Source organism: Schistocerca piceifrons, chromosome 4 (assembly GCF_021461385.2).
Source record: "Schistocerca piceifrons isolate TAMUIC-IGC-003096 chromosome 4, iqSchPice1.1, whole genome shotgun sequence".
Lineage (NCBI taxonomy): Eukaryota > Metazoa > Arthropoda > Insecta > Orthoptera > Acrididae > Schistocerca > Schistocerca piceifrons.
Genome location: NC_060141.1, coordinates 592,253,245 through 592,265,463, shown reverse-complemented (window position 1 = coordinate 592,265,463; position 12,219 = coordinate 592,253,245).

Below are 12,219 nucleotides of genomic sequence, written 5' to 3'. Positions count from 1 at the left end.
TAGAACAGGTATAATAAGTAACAGGTTTAGCAAGTATCATGAAAAGCTTCTCCTGGAAAAAATACAAAATGGATTATTGACCTGAAAGAAGAAACGCATACTATGCTGAAAAGTAGTGAACTTCGAATTAACAGGTAGTGAAATGTGTATAAAAATGTGTTCCATAGCTGTCCTTTCCAAAACTTTCCGTCATCCTACTATGCAATATAACACCTGCTGTCAAAGCAAACTGCAACAAATACTTAAATAACTACATAACATAAATACATAACTTCAACATTATCCTCATCTGTAAAGAAAACTTCATTATCCATATCATCATAACTTCACCATTATCATCACCTGTAAAGAAAAACTTCATTATTCATAATACCATATCCTTCATCATTATTCATCAGTATTCATTATCATCTGCAAAAAATCACTTCATTACTCATTATACAATTATTCCTTATCTCTAGCATATTTCATCACTAAAACTAAGATGTGTAGTTCAGTCTGACAGCCTGCATCAATCACCTTGTATTCTGAAAGAAAAAGTTAGTTAAGACTGCTATTCTGTGATGAGTATTGTATATTCTTGTTAATGTTTGTTAATCCTGATCCATTTACTCTTCCTCATAAAGTTATTGCATCTCCTTTCGTTTATTCCGTAGGTGAAATTCCCATTTATGTTAAATTTATTTCTTAGAATCATCATTCCTTTCTGAAATTGATGAACAAAGATTAATGTCCTGCATTTAAATCATATACCCACTAGATAATGACTGGTTTATGGTAACATAATTAACCATACAGCATAACATGACAGAAAACGTAATATGTTAAAGACGTTGACAGTGTTCAGATGCAAAAATGTACACAGAATAATACAATGCAGTAGCAAAAAAAAAAAATGTGAAACAGTCACGATGTTGAGATGTCATAAGGCAAAAAAAATGTCAAAGTCGACTGGTGTGTGTTATATCTTAACTATTTCACAGTGCATATAAACAAAACTGGAGTACAATCATATACACAAAAAAAGTGGAAAATGTGCACGGTCTGATGTGTAACGACAAGAAAAGCGACCTGCTAACCTTACCTTGCCGGGCACTTGCCAAGAAAAAATACGATAATCATCAGTAATTAGTCAGGTGAATTAATTGCATTAGTAAATGACATCATAGTGTGTTGAATCATAAAGTGTCTTCATTCAATAAACGGTTTAATGTTTGAGATATGGTGATTGCCTTTCGATTTTCTGGTTCTCAAAGTTTCGACGTGTACAACATTGGGGTGAGGGATGCTGCGAATCCGATATGGACCTGCGTATAGAAGTTCAAATTTACTGCACTTACCTTTTAATTTGCTGGATAAATAGTGTGTACGTACTAGTATCTTCTGTCCAACGTGAAAGACGCGGCGTGTACAAACCTGTTTTTGCTGTCTTCTCCGGCGCTCTGCGGCACGTTTGATGTTCTTCAGCGCAATGTCAATTATTTCGTGGTGTCGTAGGCGACGACTTTTGGGAAATTCTATTAATTCTTTAATTTTGTTCGGTGGTTCAACGTTTTTCAGTATAACAGTCGGAGATAGCATAGTGGATTCATTTGGAATGGAATTAATTACATCTTGGAATGAGAGTATGTGTGTATCCCAATCAATATGTCTTTTGTGGCAGTATATTCGGCACAGCTTACCAATTTCTTTCATTAATCTTTCACAAGGGTTCGAAGAAGCGTGGTACTTGGATATATAGATCGGAGAAATGTTTCTGGCTCGTAACATGCGTGTCCATACGCTACTACGAAATTGAGATCCATTGTCAGAAATTACTTTCATTACATGCCCTACATGAAATAGAAAATGTTTTACAAATGCATTTGAAACAGTTTTGGCAGTGGCTTTGCGTAACGGAGTGAAAGTAACAAATTTTGAAGTGAGCTCAACAGCGACAAATATGTAGCAAAAACCTCTGTTAGTTCTGGGAATCGGACCAAAAATATCTACTGCGGCCATGTGTCTTAACTTAACAGGTATAATGGGATATAAAGGAGGAATATGTGAAGTGGTGTCTGATTTAGCTTTCTGGCAAATTTTACAAGACGCTAAAACTCGTCGTATACGTTTTTCCATGTTAGTAAAATAAGAGTTCTGTCTCAGTATAAGAAAACATTTTCGTGCTCCGTAATGTGCGTAACTTAAATGAGTGTACCAAATTAATTTGTTAACCAGTTCGTCAGGTATGCATAATAACCAATTGTTGCTGTCAGGATGAGAGCGGCGAAACAGAATGTCATTGCGTACTGTGTAGTGGTTCCTAATCGTAACATTATTTCTATCTTGCCAAAGGTGTTTAATTTCTTTCCACACATTGTCTTTATTTTACTCTTGTGCTATGTCCTGTAATGACGATGAAATAAAATTTTCAAATGCAACTTGCTGAATGTACATGACACTGAAATTTGTTTTGCAGAAGTTGGTTGCTACGTCTTGCTGATTGTTGCCGAGAGAACGCGATAGTGCGTCTGCTATAACATTTTGCGTGCCGGGAATGTGAACAATCGTAAAATTAAATTCTTGCAAATAAAGTTTCCATCTGCTTAATCTATCGTGAGTAAATTTAGCCGAGAGTAAAAATTGTATAGCTCTATGGTCTGTGTAAACGGTGGTATGTCTGCCATAAAGAAAGTGCCGAAATCTCGTGAAAGCCCATACAACACATAATGTTTCCAATTCTGTAACAGAATAATTTCGTTCAGCAGGTGACAAAATGCGACTTGCAAATGCAATGTTTTTTAATTACTATAGAACCATCTTCTTCTATTCCCTGGAAAATGTGTACGCCTAAAGCGGTGTTGGAACTGTCGGTAGCAATGGAAAAATTTCTCGTAAGATCTGGGTGCGATAAAAGTGGTGCATTCAACAAAGCATGTTTCAGGTTCATGAATTCAGAGTGTGCTTGCTTATCCCAAGACCAAATACTGTTTTTACCTGTTAATTGGCATAGTCTAGGCGTGTCTAAAGCAGAATGATGAATAAATTTGCGAAAAAAGTTAATTAAGCCCAAAAAACTGCGTAGTTGTTTCTTCGTCGTAGGAACACTAATGTCACGTAGAGCTTGAAGTTTTTCCGGATCAGGCGTAATGCCTTCTGCTGAAATTACGTGTCCAAGAAATTTTATAGAAGTTTTGCCAAAATGCGATTTACTGAGGTTAACTGTAAGTCCTTGTGCATGGAAAGTTTGTAACAGTTGTTCAAGAATCAGATTGTGTTCAGACCAGTTAGCTTCTGCGATAAGAATGTCGTCTACATACGTCGTAATTCTGTCTTTAAGTTCTGTCGGAAGTATTGTGTTCAAGCCGCGAATAAAAGCTGCAGAAGAAATAGTTAAGCCGAATGGTAATTTGCAAAATTGATAACAGTCGCCAAAACAGAGAAAAGCTGTATATTTTCTACAATTCGGATGAAGTTGAATTTGCCAAAATCCCGATTTCAAATCTAATGTGGAATAAATAGCAGTGCCGTGAAATTTCTGTAAAAGTTCCTCTAATGTCTGTGGTCGGTCTGTTTCATTAATAATAATGTCATTAATGTGACGTGAATCAAGTACAAGGCGAAGTGAGCCATCTTTTTTCTTAACAATATGTAGTGGGTTTATGTACGGACTAACTGCTGGTTCTATAATTCCTTGGTCGAGCATATCCTGCAATTCTTTTTTAACCTGTTCTCTGTGAATGTATGGAATAGGATAATGCTTTGCTTTAAATGTGTCGTGCGGTTTGACTTGAAATTCATACATAAAGCCGGACATAGTACCAGGAATGTTGTCAAAAACTGGAGCTTGCTGTAAAAGAATTTTGTGTAATTGCGTTCGTTCGTCGTCTGTAATTGCACTACTCTCTTTAACTTTATCGGAAATCATTTGTATTACGTCGTAGTCCATTTCGTCTGGAGTATTATAGTTGTGTACGTACGTATCCGTTAACAATGTGGGATTACAGTCTATGTCACGTGTTGCGGAAATGACCTCTGTGCGGTTAATTGTTTGTTCTTCCGTAGATAATGAGTGCTGAAATTCTAAAGCAAGTTGTACATTTTCATCCTTTAACATTAAATAAGAATTCTGAAAATCAATGACTGCGTCGTGTTGTACCAGAAAATTCGTGCCTAAAATAACGTCTGTTGTCAATAAAGGCACAATCCAAAAATTAGAGTGAAAAGTATGACCTCCAATACAAAATGATAAATGCGTTTGTAATTTAACGTCTACACCTTTACTCGATACTGCTCCTTTCACTTTTGTTTTGCCTAAAGGTAATGTCGGATAAGTATTCTCTTTGTTGCACTCATTAAAAGTCTCCTCATTTATTACTGATATAGGTGATCCGGAATCAATTACTGCTGAGAATTTCGATGAACCAATTTTAATTTCGATAACAGGATGTGAAATGGTTTTCTGAATAACTGGTCTTTCCTGTAAAAGAGTGTCTCTGATGTCGTCAAAAGTAATTACATTTTCGTGAACAACATTTTGCGTGTCTAAGGTAGTGCTTGTGTTATTAGAAGATGCGTCCTGTGCAGTATTTAGTCAGATTCTATCTGACGTGTTATTATTATTAGGAGGATTCTGTGGCATTTCGACTATTTGAACTGTCCTATTACTTCTTCCAGGCGTGTTACGCTCTGGATGGTACCTACTGTCGGGTTCATTCATGAGAATATGCTCTTGCGTATGATTTTGCTGTTGGTATGACCGACTGTTGTTAGATGTTCGCTGAAAATTGTCCTCATTATTTTTACGTCTGTCGTAATAGTCATTCCTATACGGTGCATTACGATAGGAATTGAAATGGTGTGTTGTCTGTACGTAGTTATTTTTTTTGCTGCCATGCGTTACTATTTGTTATACCAGGGACTATACGTGCACGCGGCGAAACATTAAAGTTTGGTTGACCTTGTAGACTGCATTGTTGGTTAGGTATGCTAAACGGCTTACTTTCATGCTGTTGTGGTGAAAAACATCTATTGTTACAAAATTATGGTTCCTATTGCTGATAATTTTACACATACTGATGATTACGACTTTATCTGTTATTAAATTTACGGCGGTAGCTGTCATTACGGGAGTGCCTACTGAAAATTGTCACATTCGGTAAAATATTTGTCGTATCCGGTTTACATTACATGTTTCTTAATTCTACAAAGAGCAATAGTTAAAGAGCAGTTTAGATAGATATAAAGGATAGTAGAAGAGAAGGAAGCAGTGCAGAAAACTAAAGATGAAACAGCACTACTACAGCTCGGGGCCCTATGCTCGCTACGGCACATATTCATTAAAGCGTAATGAATCCCCTGAGGTCATTTACGCACTGCAAATAGATTTTGGCTTTTGCGTTACAGGCAATTGCGGTATAAATTCAAAAGCAAATAGTTGTATCCATGTTAATTCTAGTTTCTGCATTATAGGCAATGCTGTTGTAAATACAAAAATAAATTGTCGCATCTGCTTCAAAGCTAGTTTTTTCATTACACGCAATAGCGGTGAAAGCATAAAAACAAATTGTCGTATACAGCGCAAATCGTGTATCTGTGTTCTGCCATTATTAAATTCCTTACATTTTCTTACCAATGCAAATTGCTTATTATCAACGCTCTCGTCACTGAATTTGAGAACACGTTCAGGTTTGTGTGAAAGTCTGTTTGTCTGTGTCATTTCGGATTTCCAGCTGCATAGCTTTTCAGATTTTAAGTCGCGTGGCTTTTCGGATTTTACGTCTCGTAGTCTCTGTAAATTGCTCACATTATACGCGCTGCGTAAGTCCGACACATGTTCATAAAGTGGCGTCTGTTGCGGTATGTTATTAACAGAAGTGTTTTTCATTTCTGTTACTTCTTGTTGTAAATTTGATAACTTCCTACGTAACGTGTTGTTAGATGAATCGATCTCATTAATTGTCTGCTGTAAATTTTGAAATTCAGGCGTTTGGATAAATGAAACCGGTGCAGTATCGTCTGATTTATTGTCATTAGTATTTTCGATAGCATCAATACGACTGGCCAATTCATCACATTTTTCAGTCAGTATTTTAACCTGATCATCGGTTTTAGAATCAGACGCATTAATCTGTTTTTGCAACTTGCGCGTAGTTTCGCTCAGTTTTTTAACATCACCTTTGATAACATCACAATCCTGTGTTAGATCTAATTGTTCGAATCTATCTGTCACTGTTTGAATATTTACTGTGTGTGTATCTGTTTTTGATTTAAGGTCAGAAATTTCATCCCGTAATTCCGCGTTCAATTGTTCTATGGTATTAATTTTGTCAGACACTGTAGTAATATTATTGTCTACATACGTCTTCGCTTTCGCGAATATTTTACGTTTGTCCTCTTGTCTTTGTGCAGTGATTGTTTCCATAACCTGACGTTTGACTTTGTTTTGATCCTGAATAAATCTGCGGAAACGCGTATCACTGTTCTGTATGTGCTGATTAAAGCGCTCGTTAATCTGAGTGTTCTGCTGTTCGAATTTCGTGTCTATCTTTGCGTCCATAGTGCGCGAAAGTTCTACCGTCATTGCTCTAAACTCGTCCCGTAATTGTGCAGCTTTTTCAGAGCATTGATTAGCGACTCCGCTAATTTCGTCTCTGAGTGTATCTGTCGCGGCTGTTTGCATTTCCCTTAATTCTTGCGCAACAGACTTTATTTCTTCGCTATTTTTTTGTGAACAAGCCTCAATTTCCACGCGCAACTGTTCCTTAGTGTCATGGCACTGCGCGGCAACGTCTCGAATTTGTTCACTAAGCTGTCTGGAATTGTCGTCTAATTTTTTATTAAGTTGTTTGAGATTTTCGTTATTATTGTCAAGTTTTTCATTTAACTGTTTATTCTGCTCACTAAGGTTGTCTTGTTTTTCGTTCTGTTCGTTCTTAAACTGTAGCATTATTGCTATAAATTGATCCAAAGTAACATTACCTACTCCATTATCTGTGCTGTTTGATTGTGTACCTGGAATTGTCGCGCTTTGTGTGACCATTTGGTCATTCTGCAATTTACAAAAAGGATTATCAGTCGGACCTACACTGTCACTCACTATTTCGGAATTAAATAAATCCGTCGTACTTTGTGTATCCTGTTCATTTTCATTAGACAAATTTGTCTGTATATTACTTGGATTTTCTAAATCGGGTGTGTTAAGCTCGGCAGCGCTCATTACTATAGAGCGTCCCGCGTCATCAATTGTCGTCAAATTAACAGACGAGACAATTGAGTTCGTTTGTTCATCATTAAGACAAAAGTCATCATTAGTGGTTGGAATGCACTGATTGTTAGTGAACGCAGGATTGTCACCATTACGTTGCGTATCACAATTACTATCGGTCACGTTGTTTAAGTCGGTAATTTCATTCACAATACTTCGCGATACACTATTCACAGTCTTTCGCGGCATTTTTACAATAGTCAAAATTTTTCACAAAACAAATCAACACAATGCAAAAGCAACACACAAATACAACAAAGCAACAAATTGCCGTTGACCTGTAGAGAGAAAGTCACAAGATTAATAAAAGCGTAGCGCCAAATCCTAATTATACTTAAGCAAATAAGAGCAGATACCTGACTGTTGTTCAAAAGACTCTCAACGAAATACGATCCTGGCAGGGTCGCCAAGTGTAACCTCCCCACCGCAATTTTTTAAGAAAATATAGCAATACTTAATAGAAATGGGAGCCGAGTGTAAACTCCCCACAAAATTTTTAAAGAAAAGACGATACTAATTAGAAATGCTAATTGACATTGCTCTATGCGTAACCTGCCCACAATGAAATGTACTGACAATGGCAACAAAAATGTGAAATTCGCAATCTGACTCAAATATAAATTCCTGATGAAAAATTAAAGTCCATTCAGTGATAAGAAAATTTAATTAAACCGAAATATCGGTCTTTGGCCCTGTGTAAAACAAACAGAATTAAAGTCTTACCTCAGAATAAATGGATGTCACATATCTGCTCTTGTTGTTGCGCACCGCTTGGAGGGACTGCATTGCAAATAATAATATTCTCCTTTTTTTTTTTTGTGATTCTAGTGAAATTTTTCTTCAAAAGAAGTGGAATGAAATGGGAAGTGCAACGAGATCTTCAGTTCAATAAAAAATTAAATTTTTGAAAAAAATGCTTTTGAAATAAAAATTATTATTGGGGAACTTGTTGGAGAATAATTACAATAAATAAATTTTTTACATTATCTAATGATTATATTAATTAATGGTATACCTTATTCACCATCTTGACCAGTGTTGCCGACCACCTACATCACACAACCGCACTGGGCTGATACTACTGACCGACCGGTCTCCATGACGACTACAGACTGACTACTGCTCTCAACTAGACAGAGCTACAGACTCGCAACGACTGCTACTGACAGACTCGCAACGACTACCTTGACCGACTCGCAACGACAGACTGCTGACTGAGAACCGCTCGCAACACTCGCGCGGTCAAGCGCATACTCTCTGGTCACAGATGCTACAATGCCTCGCCATCGCTGCTGCGTTACATACGTGTTTCAATATGTCGTCAGCAGAGACTTATATATATATATATATATATATATATATATATATATATATATATATATATATATAGGGTGAGTCACCTAACGTTACCGCTGGATATATTTCGTAAATCACATCAAATACTGACGAACCGATTCCACAGACCGAGCGTGAGGAGAGGGGCTAGTGTAATTGTTTAATACAAACCATACAAAAATGCACGGAAGTATGTTTTTAACACAAAACTACGTTTTTTAAAATGGAACCACGTTAGTTTTGTTAGCACATCTGAACATATCAACAAATACGTAATCAGTGTCGTTTGTTGCATTGTAAAATGTTAATTACATCCGGAGATATTGTAACCTAAAGTTGACGCTTGAAACCTCCGACGTTCAGTTGCGTGTTGTAACAAACACGGGCCACGGTCGGCGAGCAGCATCTGCAGGGACATGTTTACGATGACGACCGTGTTTACGAGTGTGGCTGTAGTGCACTGTTGTGGTTTGGTCTAAGCTGCCGCAGTGTCCGCATGTAGCGCTTGCTGCTATTGTTATTCTGCATTCGTCTCCGCACGCAGACCAAGTGTAGTACACCGTGTTACCAGACGTCTGTGATAGTGTAGTGTTGTAGGAACTGTGACCATGGTGTATTCGAATTCTGAAAAGGCGGAGATTATACTCATCTATGGCGAGTGTCGACGAAATGCAGCTGAAGCCTGCAGGGTGTATGCAGAACGGTACCCGGACAGGGAGCATCCAATGTGCCGCACATTGCAAAACATCTACCGCCAACTGTATGCAACAGGTATGGTCGTAGCACGCAAACGGGTCCGTAACAGGTCCGTCACAGGAGAAGCGGGTGCAGTTGTTATGTTAGCTGCTGTTGTCATGAATCCACACATGAGTACACGGGACAAAAAAAAAAAAAAAAATGGAAAAAATGGCTCTGAGCACTATGGGACTTAACATCTGTGGTCATCAGTCCCCTAGAACTTAGAACTACTTAAACCTAACTAACGTAAGGTCATCACACACATCCATGCCCGAGGCAGGATTCGAACCTGCGACCGTAGCAGTCGCGCGGTTCCGGACTGAGCGCCTAGAACCGCTAGACCACTGCGGCCGGCTACACGGGACATTGCGAGAGCCGGTGGACTGAGTCAAAGTAGTGTCATGCGCATATTGCATCGTCACCGCTTTCACCCGTTACATGTGCCGCTACATAAGCAATTACATGGTGATGACTTTAATCATCGAGTTCAATTCTGTCAATGGGCATTAACAGAGAATGCGTTGCAGTTCTACCTGTTTACCGATGAAGCGGGTTTCACAGACCACAGGGCAGTGAATCTACGGAACATGCGTTACTGGTCCGTGGACAATCCTCGCTGGCTCAGACAGGTAGAGCGACAGCGACCGTGCACTATAAATGAATGGTGCGGAATCATTGGCGACCACCTCATTGGTCGTCACTTCATTGCAGGGGCCCAAACAGCTGCAACATACATCTCGTTTCTCAGAATGATCTGCCAACGTTGCTCGAAAATATCCCACTGGAAACTCGTCGACGTATGTGGTATCAGCATGATGGTGCACCTGCACATTCTGCAATTAACACTAGGCTGACGCTTGACAGGATGTTCGACGGGCGTTTCATAGGACGTGGAGGACGCATAAATTGGCCAGCCCGTTCTCCTGATCTTACACCTCTGGACTTCTTTCTGTGGGTTACGTTAAAGGAGAATGTGTACTGTGATGTACCTACAACCCCAGAGGATATGAAACAACGTATTGTGGCAGCCTGCGGCGACTTTACACCAGATGTACTGCGGCGTGTACGACATTCATTACGCCAGAGATTGCAGTTGTGAGCAGGAAATGATGGCCACCACATCGAACATCTATTGCCCTGACATGTCGGGACACACTCTATTCCACTCCGTAATTGAAAACGGAAACCACGTGTGTACGTGTACCTCACCCCCCATGGTAATGTACATGTGCGTCAGTGACATGTGGACGTAATGTGCTGTTCCAGTCTCTTCTGTACCTAAGGTCCATCACCGTTCCCTTTGGATCCCTACGTAATTCGGTGCTCTCCGATACACACGATCGAACAGCGGAGGAGTGGTACTCAAACGTCAACTTTAGGTTAAAATATCTCTGGATGTAATTAACATTTTACAATGCAACAAACGGTACTGATTACGTATTTGTTTATATGTTCAGATGTGCTAACAAAACTAACGGGGTTCCATTAAAAAAAACGTAGGTTTGTGTTAAAAAAACATACTTCCGTGCATTTTTTTATGGTTTGTATTAACCAATTACACTAGCCCCTCTCCGCACGTTCGGTCTGTGGAATCGATTCGTCAGTATTTGATGTGGTTTACGAAATATATCCAGCGGAAATGTTAGGTGACTCACCCTGTATATATATCACCAGTTGTCGTATGACGATTAAGAGATTATAATTAATGTTAGCCTGGTTGGGAATTTGGTAAGCTAGACTGGATACCTGGTGAAACAGTTGCTCAGTAATGCAAGGTTAACTTCCCCAGACAGCTCACAGCTTTTAATCCACTTTTATTGTCTATCAGCACCATTTTCATAACAAATTAATACAACAACATTACAATGTTCCTCGGAGATAAAAACATAACCGTAGAACTATCATTTGCCAAAGATAGAATATGTCTATTAAGACTGGAGAGCTTCTGTCCACATGCACTGCTTTTAATGGCTTCTTCTTTTCTGTTAAAATTATCCACATGTTTATATATTTTAATTGTTTTCTATGCAGCCATTGATAGTAGTCGGTCACAGCAGACAAAATTTCGGTTTCGTACAATTTCATGATTTTCTTACCGCAGATTTTCTTCGACGGCTGGTGTTTCTTCTTTCCGTAGTCAGCAGAGACTTTTATGTTTTTTTCAACCGTATATTCAAGCTTCTGTTCGTAGTTATAATGTAGACCTTACTACAAGTACTCGCAGTTTTATACATCCCACCCCTACAAGAAGGCCTTGTATCCTTTTGCAGGTTTGAGGGCTTGATCACTTTTTTAACAAAGGAGAGAGAAACTATGTTCCTCCATTGTTGTTTTAGCCTTGTAATTTGACCCAGTAATACTTGCTTCAGAACTCCTTCTTTATTTGTTCCTATGAACGCTTGCTTCAAATGTTTCAATTCGGTGTCCAGATGTTCCGGAGCGCAAATTCTCTTGGTCCTGTCGACAAGAATTTTAATGATACCACTTTCTTGTTATGGTGAAATATATAAACATGGGAACAATATTAAGAGGAAAGAATAGGTCATAAATCTTTGTGATGTATGGAAGGTAGCTCAACAGAATCTAAAGATAAGTTTTATCTTTGACGAACGACAGTTCAATATTAAATTTTTATCTATGAAAAAGATGATCTCTGCCGATCACGTGTAAATTTGTAGCACACCCTTTTTTCACAGTGTTGATGTACCCCTCTGACGTCTGACCCTCAGCTGGCAAGTCTCTGAAGACGTCCAGCGCAGTTATGGCCGAAACTTTAGGAACAGCAGAGTTTTGAGGACCACAACCACACAACAGAAGATTTATCAGGGAAGTTGTTGTTGCTGTCGTTGTCTTCAGTCCAAGAGTTGGTTTGCTGCAGCTCTCCACGCTGGTCTACCTTA